The 12,788-nt window shown below is 50.1% G+C and overlaps 1 protein-coding gene across 2 annotated transcripts in view; it reads right to left on the bottom strand.

The window, feature by feature from the left end:
- Positions 1-12,788, bottom strand: part of CDK12 (cyclin dependent kinase 12) — an 80,130-nt gene that overhangs the window by 22,716 nt on the left and 44,626 nt on the right. For both annotated transcript variants that reach the window (XR_012642688.1, XR_012642687.1), the window contains exon 14: positions 3,940-4,059. The gene's annotated coding sequence lies outside the window, so the exon portion shown is untranslated. The remainder of the gene's footprint in view (positions 1-3,939; positions 4,060-12,788) is intronic.

Raw genomic sequence — 12,788 nt, 5'->3', positions numbered from 1 at the left:
GTCACCCCCCTGCGCCCCGGCTGGACGGGTAACAGAAGCGGGGAAGGCTGGGATCAAGCCAGCACTGCAGAGAGAGCCTGAGGGCAAGCAGGTGCCTGGAGAAGCAAGGACTCCAGGCCTCTCTGATGAGACAGGAGTTCAGCCCTGGAAAGAGGCTCAAGCAACACGTTGTCCTGTGTGTGCACCACATCTCCCTCTAGCGGCTTCTCTGAACATGCACCTGCTGCAGCTCCCACCGAAGAGTAGGGTCCTGCCGAAGGCTGCGAGTTCTAATCCTGTGCTCATCTGCCCGGGCACAAAGCCAGTTACTCCTGCAGAGAGGAGCCGGGCTCTGGGCATGGCTGACACAGGTGCTCCACACAGAACGGTCCCGTGTTCACAGAGAGCAGGTTGGGGCCCAGTCCCAGTGGAGAGCCCAGAAGACCACCAAACTACGGCCAGTCGCTGCCTGTCTTTGGGACTCCTGTGGACCAGCACTGTAGCATCCGAGAGCCCTGCCGTCTAACAAGAGGCCCTGGGAGGAAGGGCATAGGCTTTTAGCCACACTGGGCAGATGAAGTGTGGAAGCCCGGGGGGCTAAATGACATGCTCATGGTTACACAGGGAATCTGTGGCAGAGCATGAAATTAAACTCAGATCTCCAGAGTCCTGAACCAGGGCCTTACGCATGAGTCCAGCTCTACATCCCACTGGCTTGTTCCTACACTAAGGCCACATTGCTGTCACCAACACGATTGGCAGCCCAGCTTCTCCAGACTGGGAGGGCTTATCTGCGGATCCACCACATGTGAGATCCTGCATGAGGGGCTCTTCAGGCACCCACCTCCCCTCCCCATTCACCAGCCACATTCCCTAGGCCAAAATTAAATCGCGTGCCAGCCCAGAGGCTGAGCGTGAAACACCAGGATCAGCGGGGAACCGAAACCCAGGTTGCTTTGACAACAGGCCGCTCTGCCCAGCTGAAGGCACTGCATGTGGGGGAGGAGGCCAGCAGGGCTGGGAGCAGGGTCTCTGTTTGGGACACACAGCAAGATTCCCACCCTACCAGCACGTGCTCAGAAGAGGGAGGTTTATTAGTTTGCAGTGCCCTCGTGTGGCCAGAACACAAACTGGAGCCTCCACAGATAAATGGCAGGACAGACACGCCTCAGACCTCTAAACATCATTTGGAAGAGCAGGCTGTTCTGCTCTCTAAGTACCGGTCCAAGCAGAAGATACCATGCATGCTGCTGGAAGGGAGAAGGGATGGAAGGGGTGAACAGGTGACCCACCGAGAGAGAGAGGTTGCAAACCTCTCAGACTAGCATCTGGGCAAAGATCCTTGAACTCACAAGCCCTGCGTCATTAAAGCTGACCCCAAACATTCAAAAAGCAGGAGTCAGGCCCCTGACGAGCACTGGCCAGACAAACGTGCAGAGCTGTTTTTTGGTTTTTGTTTTTATTTTAAACCCACTTCCAGTCTTTGGGATTCTTTCTAGGTCTTCCAGTGTCTGAACCACAAATTCACATTTTTTTGAGATTTCTCAGAACCACGAAGACCAGAAATTTGGTTTGAATTTGAAAGCTGAAATTCCCACCAGAGACTTCCAAGGCTGGGCCTTTGAGAAAAACATCAAATCACTAGCGCTGGCAATGGCATCATGTAAGACCAATTCTCTTCCCCCAGCCCCTGATCCATTTGATTCACACACACACACACACACACACACACACACACACACACACACACAGACACACACAATTCTAGCTGATGGACTCTGTTTCACTTACAGCTCTGCTTCCAACTGTCACTGTCCCTCAGTTTCCCAACTTGCAAGATGGGCAAAGAAGAAATGCTCTAGCCCAGAGTTAAGTATGATCCTTACTGGAGCTTCCCATGGATTTTTGCATCTCATGCAGCAGCAATTATCTGTTTGAGTGGACAGCTCTTTCTCCAAAAGACTGACGAAAAGGTGGTAGCAGATCTGGAAGGGAACAGGCCATTGCAAAGGAAATCTATCATGACCATAGAAATAGCACCTGGATGGAGAAATAGGGCTGCGAAAATGTAAAGCGACAAAGTAACTTTCGTTAAGTTTAAAAGGAAAAATCCCAACCTGAGGGCTGGAAAGTCACTGGCTCAGAGCGACACCTGGTGGCTGTTTCATGCTTCCACGCATCACAGGCAATCCTGGGTTGGTTCTGAGCCCTCTTGACTCCTCCCTTCCCAGGGTCCGTCTGTGCTACACTGTACAACCAGATCTATGGGGCCGGGGGTTGTGGATGCTCAGTGCTAAACATCCACCCTACATTATAAAGCCAGTTTATAACGCAGGCCCCAGGCCTCACAGCCAGTCTAACACATCCGCGCCATACTATCCAGGCCTCCTGACTCAGGTCTGCAGCTCGAGCTGCGTCCACACTGCAAAATGACGGGGCTCGGCCCCCACATACCGGGAATGAGGCTGTGAACCTGCCCCCCTCCCAGGATCCAAGTCCTGAGTGCTCACCCACCCACGTCTGGCTGACTTGTGTGTGGACGGAATGGGAGCGAGGGCTCAAACCAGAGTCAGAGTCTGGGCTTAGCATGAGTATAGACATACCCCAAGTGTCTGCAAATGGATCCCTGAATTAGGTGAGGCTGAATCCACAAAGGACAAGTGCAACTTCATGGCTGAGGCCATTTAACATGGACCCCGGATGTTTTGTTGACCTTTGGTTTGCAGCCAATATCACAGCCCACTCTTCCGAAGGAAGCAACACCTGCCGGGGACAGCAGATGACAGGGTAGCTGCAAACATCCACCCATGGCTACAGACTGCCCACACTGAGGTGAGCTCACCAGAGGTGAGCTCTGAGCTGCAGCATCCCGCTCTGGAGCTAGACTCCGTAGCCAGTTGGCCTCTAGTCCAAGAGTCTGCCCAGCAGCCTGCCACGAGCAGGAGGGAGATGACATGGCGTCAGAAATAAAACGCACCAAGGAAAGCAGGAACCAAGGTGGCGAGCCAGGGAAGGGGAGAGTGGGAAAGAAGCAACCATGAATGCAGAAGCAGCCTCAACATTCCACTTCCAGAGCCGCAGAGAACATCAGCTTTGCCCCACCTCCGGAGAGGGCCTGGCTACAGAGCTTCTATCCCAGCTCGGGTATACTGCACACGACACCTCCTATCGCACACAAATCGCGTCCTGTGCCCTGAACTCGGGATGTATCTGTCAAGTGCCCCAGAACCGTGCTGGTGTTCTAATCACACGGCAAGCAGCCCTACAACATCCGACGGCCGAGTGGGCTCTATGACCAGCGTTCCTAGCTGCTGCCATGCAAAGCACAAAGCAGTAGGAGGCTTTTATCCACTGGGAAGAAGCTGGCTGAGGGAGGACACTGGAGAAGCACGTTACCCGACACGCTGACTTTCTAACATGCCAAGGGGGTGCTGCATTCCAGCCCTGCTCTCATCACATCCTTCCCCCAAGGTCCCACCCAGCCCCGTCTCCTCCCATCCCCACTCTGCTCCTTCTCCTGAGACGAGCACCTCCCCATCTTCCCGCAGCTTGCCCCACCTTGACTCTCCCTGCCTCTCTCCAGCGCCTCCTGCATGCCACAGAACAGCTGATTACAGCAGGGGGGAGGCACTAGTGGGGGGGTACTGATTGGAGGGGCCTGCCTGTGGGTACCCAGCACCCACCATTTTTCCCCCATGGGTGCTGCAGGGCTGGAACACCCACAGAGTTGGCACCTGGGTGTGCTAGACTTTGTTCAGCATAAGCTGGCTTAGTGGCCTCTCACTTCCTCTCTCTCTGAAGATGACGCTCTGATCCGCTCCTCCCATCATGAGCCTCCCCTCTGCTGAGCACAACTCCAGCTCCCACCAGCAGATCCACAAGACCCCATCACAAAAGCACAGAATGCAAACCGCCCTTGCCACTGAGGTGACAGCAGATCCTCGGCCACTGGCTACTTACAAAGGAAGAAGGCGTAACAATGCAACGGCACAGGGGCCATCACCCTCCACGACAAGCAGGGCCTCAGCTCTGTCGACTGCAGTCAGGCATCAGCTGCTAAAAGATGGGCCAGCACCCGACCTAAAACAAAGAAGACGACTCCGTGTGAGGGTGGGTTGGAGGAAGGGGCCACTGAGCCTGACCTCCCTGGAAGGGAGCTTATTCAAGCCTCTGTTTAAAACAAGAGGGTACTGAATCCATTCCTAATACCACAGAGTCCTGGTACAGCAGCGAGGCTCCTCAGTGCTACCACAAGGAAACAGATGAATGGTAATTTAGCACAGGTCACCTCTCTCCAGCACGTTCACTGGTGAGCACGTTTAGTCACACTTACGGAAGCTCAGTCCCAAAGGGAAGAGTTTTCCAGTGCCTGATGGAACAACTCCTCCTCTTCTGCTCTGAGAGGCCCTGCCCAAGCTAGCGCTCCCTGGCAGGGTGCAGAGAAAGTCCCAAGCACCGGCAACTGTGTCTTACACAGTAATCCAAGACAAGAGAAACCCTAGTGGAAAGCTAACCTGCCCAGCTGCCTTATCAATGTTTTGCCACAAGAACAGTGTTCCTGCACGTTATGGCAGCAGCAGAGTAATAAGTGTTAGTAACCCTTCTCTGGCAGCTTTTACAGAGGAGCTCAAAGAACATTACAAAGGGCAGGTCAGTCTCACTAGCCATTTCACCAGTGGGGAAACCGAGGCACCGGAACTCTAACAAACTTACTTAGTGAGTCACTCGCTGAGCCGGAATAGCACCTTGGTGCCCATTAGCCTGCTCTAGCCCCTAAACCTTACGCCTTCCCCCTTTCAGTATCAGCAGTACTCACAGTTACGACAGTTAGCGAAAGAGAAACAGGTCTCTTGGAATAATCTTGCTGGAAACCTACAAGCCCAATGAGAATAGCCCACACTGACTTGCGGACGCTATTTCAGCATTATTATTAAATGCGTATTGCAGCAGCACTTAACGACCACTTTTGGAAGCAAGTCCCTGCAGGGCTGCGTGCTGTACACAACCCAGTCAGGAAACACAGGTGCTGGTCCCCCTACAAGCATTGCTCCGCTTTTACAGGTGACAGGATTTTTCTTTGTATCAATAAGAACAACCACCCCTTGCTTCTCTGGCATTTTTCATGAGTAAGTCCCAAAGCATTGTACAAAGTATCTTTACCCCCATTTCTCAGCTAGAGAAACTAAGGCACACCAAGGAGAAGAGGCACACCCAACATCAGCAAGCTGGCTGCTAGCTGAGACAGGACTAGAACCCAGCTCTCCTGAGCCTCAGCCCAGCCCTCAAGCCACTGGACTAGAGTGCTACATGCACAAAAGTGCTGAATAGGTGACTTTTTAGAAAAAAAATATTAAGACATTTCTGCAATCTCCTTCAGGAAACATTCAACTCCCCCCAAGCTACACCATCACTAAGGTCCAACCCACAGGTTCATGCTTGCTTAACTTAACAAGGGACTGACCTGAGCACAAGCGGTTTGCAGAATCAGGGCCTGTGCATCACAATTAACACAGCCGGCTCATCTGCAGCCAAGGAGCTGCCCAAAAAGGGGCAAAGGATGCGCCACTTACTCCATCAAACCCTCATGACTAGCCTAGCTTCACAAAGAACAAGGGGTCCTGCAGCACTTTAAAGACTAACAAATGTATAAGGTCATGAGCTTTTGTGGGTAAGCCCCACTTCTTCAGACAACTGGAGTCGACAGTTAGAATCCTTGCAACCAGGAAACTGACACAACACTCCATTAGCCAGCTTCTCCATTGCTAAATCAACTCCATGCCTATTGGCAAGCCAGGGGCCTGATTCTATCACATAAGAACAGCCGTGCCGGCTCAGACGAAAGGTCCATCTAGTCCAGGGTCCTGTCTTCCACCAGTGGTCAGGGCCAGGTGATTCAGAGGGAATGAACAAAACAGGCCTCTTATTAAGTAATTCATCCTTCCAACACGCAGACGGAGGGACACCCAGAGCATGCGGCTGTGTCTGTGACCCATCATGGCCAATGATGGGCCTGTTTTTTCTGAACTTAGCAAATTCTTTTTTAAACTCACTTAATCTTTCAGCCTTCAACACATCCCCTGGCAATGAGCTCCGCAGGTTCACTGCGCATTGAGTGAAGAAATATTTCCTTTCGCTGGTTGCAACCCTGCTGCCTCCTAATCTCACCAGGTGCCCCCTGACTCTTGTGTTATGTGAAAAGGTAAATACAACTTCCCTGCTCACTTTGTCCACTTCATTCCAGATTCTACAAACACCCATCCCTGCCCCAGTGTCTTTGTAGGGAAACCATTCCATACCCTTCCATGGCCTTATTGCATGCACACAAGGTGGATGAGAACAAGCTGTGTTCATGTAGGTTCTACACACCTCCATACACTAAAAGGGGGTAATGATTTCAGGGGCACCACTTTAGACCCTCTTTAAAGGGGTCTGATTTTCAGGAGGTCCTCACCGTCCTGCTCCAGAAAATCAATGCCCTTTGAAGAGGTCTCCAGTCAAGCCCCCAATATCTTTGAGGAGCTTGGCCAGCAGTTATTTTCACTTGCCAGTGCAGATATAATCATGTTAGAAATGCATATTCTAATCCAGAGGCCCACCAGGCTTACGGCCTGGAGTTTGCACATGTCCCCCACCCCCATCCCGACAGGGTGAAAGAACCATGCCACAACCACATGATGGTTTTTGGAGCAGAGTTCATCCTCTGGCCAAGGTTCACAGGCTACGTTCAAGAGAGGGGTGAGGTACTATCCATAGAAGAGCTTTTATCTCTATTGGACCTGAGGTAGAGTCACACTGTAGATCCATGGTGTCCAACACATTAGCCACTAGCGGCTATTTGGCCAGTTGAGTGTGCCTACTTGGCTTGAACCATAAATATAATTTTCAGAATAATGTGGCTGACTCACTAGCACACTACCAATATAGTTGTTGTTCAAGCCAACTAACCATAATCAACTTTTTTGTGGCTACAGCTTCAGAACTGGTGAGACACCGCAGGTGTAGATTTACTTGACTTGAGCCCTGGTACTTCACATGGAGCACAGATCCTCTGCAAGTCCCCTCCACTTCACTCTGTCTCAGGACAAAACTTGCAGCTGACCCCAGGAGTTCCCCAGCTGTTGTCCTTCAGTTTCGGTAGATCTTCTCCACATTGCCTGAGGTCTTCCTCTTCTGCGTTTTCCTTGCGGGTTCCATGTGAGAGCTCGACGGACTGTGCTGGATGATGATTTTTTGAGAGTGTGGCCTTGCCATCCCCATTTTCTTCTCTTGATTTGAGCATCAAGTGGTAGAGCCAGAAGTGGCCTTTATTGGCCAACAGACTGTACGTGTATTGAACCTTAAATTCTTCTTCGAGGCTGTCCCTGTGGGTGCTTCATCTTTGGCTTTTGGGCAGCCCTGTGCACCCAGGCATCTAAGGTGGAGCACCCACCGGGACGCTCACCTCAAAGAACTGCAGCTACTGCAGAGGGTGAGTAACCCCTTCTTGTCTCATAAACAAAGGGAGGCAGCCTTGGCCAGAAGTCCCCATGGCATGGCCCAGAACCTCAGTTACGAATCCATGGCCTGCATGATGCTGGAAAGCAGGATGAAGGAGCATCACACGCCACTCTTGATGTCATGGCCAGGAATCTAAAGTTTGCCTGCACAGCACTGAAGGTGATCCACAGTAAAGTCTTAAAAACGCATGAGATGGAGTTTCTGCATGGGATTCATGAAAACATTAGGACCTCACGCGCACATACCCACCCACCCACCCGCTCCCTTCATTGGCTGCCATCAACCACCTGTGGCGGAACTACTTGAGTTTTGGACCTTCAGCTTACACATCAGATCTGACAGAGTTGAAGAGACCATTAGCTCCTTCTAGGAACACATAGCACCAAGAGCACAGAGTGCAATCAGACAGTAATGATATAGCCAAAAACAGGGCAGCTCTGTTACCAAAACATAGGCAAGAGGCTTTTCTTGGGGCAGGCTAAAGCATTTAATGCCATTACCCTCTGCTTGGGATCTTATCCTAGCACCATTGCCTGGTACTGTTTTAACCAAACATACGACCTTAAACAAATGCAGAGATAAAAATAGGAGTCTGCAAACATCAGGGTTCCCTCTTATTTTTTCCATCCATGGGTGAAATAATTTTGTTATATGCACTAAGGCATGTGCAGAGGTGCATCAGCAATAGAAACACAGGCTGCCAGCTGTGGGTGCTCTGGTAATCATCCGGGCAGGCGCCCAAGTGCTCAGCTTATGGGGAACATTGGCCGACATGTACAATAACCAGATTCCAGTTGTGGTCATACCATTCCGATCAGACCAAGAGAGAGGATTCGATATGCTCAGTTGGTCTCATCTAGGGAGCAGCAAGCGGATAGCTGGCCTGTGGAACTCACTGCCCCATGATGTTATTGCAGCTAAGAGTTTAGCAAACCTCCAGAAAGGATCAGACTTCTTTATGGAGAGCAAGAGTAGCCAGAACTAAGATTTAAATGTAACTGGCTTTGGATTGTTCATACATTAGGGCAGAGCCATTCTCTAACTGACTGAGGTTAGAAAGAAATCTCTCCATCAGGCAGATTAGTTCATAATTGTCTCCTGCAAGAATTTTTGCACCTTGAGGTAGGGCACAAGACAGTGGATTGGAGGGGCCATGGAGCTGAGCTGGCATGGAAAGTTTTAAGGCGTCCCTGAGAAACATGTAACTTAGCTTTGGTGTGTCTGTGGCCAAAGGGTAACAGCTTTGGGAAGGAGCAGGTAGGATATGGGGTCTCAGCTGGGAGAGGAAAGGTACACAGCAGTTTATGGACCATGTGTGAAAGGTGAGCAGTGGGGAAGGAGAGTGGGATGCAGGTAAGCATGGGAGTCTGCACTCTGGCATTAACGGGTCAGTCCGCCAGACTCGACCTAAGCAGACAGGTTAAAAAGCCACTTTGACAACACGTTGGGGAGATAAACAAAGCCTTGCTGCACGTGCTCCATACTAGCAGCGCGACTCGGCTGATGGGAATGAACCCCAGGGATGGCGAAGCCTAAATCAGTGTCGGAGACAGATAGAGGAACCTTTTGGCTTGCAGCAAATCACAACATCCTCTCAGTGGTAACAGACTACTGAAGGCTCCCGCAGGCCTGGCTCACAGCAGCCAAAGGCCAGAGCAGAGAATTTTTAAAGGGGAAGGACTGAACATGAAGACAGTCGCCATTGTTCATAGGAATCTGCTACTGGGATCCTTCAGGAAGACAGCCCAAAGCACGGATGATTTAACCAGCTTCCCCCTCCTTAAACTCAATCCAATTAATAAGAGGTTGGAGATGCTTTATTGCTTAGGGAACAGGGCGAGACTAAATCAAACTAGGACATTTACAGGAGGGTTGCAGCTGGATCCGTCCTTTGGAAACATGTGGCTGTTAAATTTGGGGGGGTGGGGGGCAATAAAATAAGTAGGACTAATCAGTTAGTCCCGAAGTCCTCTCACTACTCTCTGTGCAGCACCTAGTACACCTGGGACCTCCAGGTGCAACCATAAGATAAAAAACATGCTCAAGGTAATGCTCAACTTGTGCATTAGCGTTCATCTCACCAAGAAGAAGCAGTATCCACCCTGACTAGAAACTAGGCAGATATTTACATCCAAAAGTCTTCAATGATGGGTCTTACATTCCAAGAAGGTTTATTGCTTTTTGCTACAAAGGCCCCAGATTTTACCTTCTATGTTCTTTTAGAGCCATCAGGTCAAATTTTGGCCCAGTAGTTCTTTGGTCCCATATAAAAACTGCACAAGTAGCCCCAGTTATGAACCACATTCTCAAGATCAAGGGCCAGCCAGCCATACCTGCCTGAAGTTTTTAAAGGAAGCTGCTGTTATTTCTAACGTTCCCCTTCCAAGATTCCTGTCACACAGGGATGAGAAAAATTACATTTGTCCAGTTTGGTTAATTGGCACGCTCGGCAAGGCTTGGAATCCAGCCACTTTCCCAGGCTCCCACGTCTGGTCACTTTCCCAAGATGTTGGCATGGATCCTTCACAGAAGGAAGTTAAAAAAAAGACCATTTAAACCAGCAAGGTAAATGTGGTTGTAAAACCACAACTGGCTGGAAGACTTGGAGCAAAGACAGCCCCTGCAGCGTCCATCAACCCCTTTTAAATCGACTACATCTTGCTAGTCAATTGCATCCCTTGAAGTTCTGGTGGGACTTGTTTGAATGAGAACAGGAGTATTTGGCAAGGGACAAACCATGGTTTTCGGAGCCCTGTTTCATCCTGTGACCTTCATTTATGATTCCACACTAGGCTAGGGCTGAGGAAGGCAGCTGTATTGGCGGGGGGGGTGTGTATTAGCAAAGTATGGTCTGTGCTAGGGAATTAAAAAAAAGACAGATTCCAGTTCTCTTCAGTGCAATCAACAGAAGGAAGACCCAGCAGACAGAGAAGTTGGGGCCTGCTTAAATGAGAGGCTATGAAATCCATCTGACCCCTGGTTAGGTAACAAGGTCTATCACGGCTATTTGCAGTGGAGAGCGACAGACCTGATTTTTCCCAACATGACACAACCCGTGAGAAGTGGGACCACTCTTGTGTGGGAGGACAAGGGATGATAAATATAAGCAGCCAAATAAAGTCTTTTTAAAAGCAATTCAAATGTATTCAGTTAGGCCAGGCCTGGCCGAGCCATTCAGCTCAGCCAGCCGATGTTTAGTTTGTTAGCAGCTCAATTTTGGAGAGCCCTTGCTTAGTTCAAAGACGCGGGAGGAAATCTCTTTAAGAAGGGCTCCTCCCTTCAGCCACAAAGGGCTAAGACAACTCACAAGATGTGAGACACCCCAAAAGTCCTCCAGCAAAAGGGATAGTAGGAGGGGTCAGGAAGTGGGTAAGGCGTAAGGTTTGGACTAATGGGATCTGGGTTCTATTTCAACAGCTGCAGAAGTACAGGTTGAACCTCTCTCATCCGGCACCCGCAGGACCTGACCGGTGCTGAACAAGAGTATTTGCCAGACCGTGGGAGATCAGTGTTGTCTAGCACATCACCAACACTTGCACTGCCTTCCAGGCTCTTAGAAGATGTTTAGGGGTAAATGACGGCTAAACAGCAGCACAGAACACTGAGCGTCAGGATTGGTGGCTGCAAACAAACTTTATAAACAGGAAACTTGGGCACACCCATGAAAAGTGGCTGCCTGGCTAACTAAAATCACACCGGACGGTGGATGTTGCCAGACAAGAGTGCTAGATTAGAGAGGTTCAACCTGTATTAGGCAGGAAGTTGACTGCAGACTGGAGTTAACAAAACAAACCCTGCAGTCCTCCTCACACATCACACAGCAGTTCACTAGTATACAATCATTCCCAGGTCACCTTCAATTGTTTAGATCTATGCTGAGTTCTGAAGTGTGGGGTGTACGCTTGAGGTGAACAAAGCTTAGACCCCAGACACACAGTACTTTCTCCTGGGGGCACTGGTAAAAGTTCCAGAGCCTTCCCCTGGGGCGCTAGCACAGAACTAGCCCAGGTACATGAGGAGCAAGTCCCAATTTGCTGCTGTCTAGGTCCCATCCCTGTGCGAAACTGACTTCCCCAGTCCCCATGCGTTTGCAGCTATATCCACAACAAACCAGGCACTTCCCAAGAAGGGGCCATTCCTGCTCCACTGAGTTCATGATTTCAGGAAAGTCCACACACCTCAACCAAGACAAAACAGCCGCTCTGGTCCTGTCCTTTGGCCTAGTAGCCTGAGATCAAAGGAGCCCAGGAAACAACTCCTTTAACCTTGGAGTACAGCCATGTCAGTAGTAGCTACAACAAGGGGATAGCTTTCACCATGGCTTCCTGTTCTGTGACCAGGTCAGGAGCTATCAGCCCAGCAGCTTACACTAGCACAAAACACACAATGAAGAAACCTCTCTCTGTTGGCAAATGCAAAACATGGGGAGGGAGGGAAAACCACACAACTAAACAGGATACAGTAGCTGAGGGCTTAAATTTCACTTACCTTAAAGCTGTTCTTTTGACGGCACCATCACCCTCTCCCTTCCCTTAAAAATCCCTGAGAAACTGAGATAGGATGTGTCTAATCTCACACTCCGAAGAAGTGCCATGATCTTTGATGTCCCACCATGCAGAACAGATAAGGGCTCGCCCTGACATCTATGAAGGACCCAGACAAAACAAACTGCACTGAACTCTTTATAGCTAGAGTGGACCTTGTCTGGATTGGAATCTGCAATTTCAGGGTGTTAACAGGCATTTCAAAACTCACGGTGCCCTGCCCCATTCTACTCTGCCACCTTCTTTTGTAGCTATGGACATCAGAGTCCCCAGCTAACAACTGGAAAAAAGAAAAAATATCAGCCTCGGCCCTCTCTACTTCACCAATCAGAACCATCACTAGCTATGAAGAACCCAATTCTCAGCCGTATTTTCTCACACAAATTTTCCCCTGCAACTCAGTGGGAATTCCGCTTGAGTAAGGAGTGCAGCATCAGGCCTTGTGTGCTGGGAAATTTACTTCTGATGTGCAAGAACATAAGAAATGGCCCACACTGGGTCAGATGAAAGGTCCATCTTGCCCAGTATCCAGTCTTCCAACAGTGGCCAATGCCAGATGTCCCAGAGGGAGTGAATAGAACAGGGAGGGAATCATCAGGTGATCCCTCCTTTGTCTTCCATGTCCAGACTCAGGCAATCAGAGGCAAGGGACACCATCCCTGCCCACCTTCGCTAACAGCCAGTGATTAACCTATTCTCCATGAATTGATCTACTTCTTTTATGAACCCTGTTAAAGTCCTGGCAGAATAGCATCTTGACAGAGGTCC

The sequence above is a fragment of the Carettochelys insculpta genome, chromosome 28 (genome assembly GCF_033958435.1).
Source record: "Carettochelys insculpta isolate YL-2023 chromosome 28, ASM3395843v1, whole genome shotgun sequence".
Classification (NCBI taxonomy): Eukaryota; Metazoa; Chordata; order Testudines; family Carettochelyidae; genus Carettochelys; species Carettochelys insculpta.
This window is presented reverse-complemented; position numbering and strand designations above follow the sequence as displayed.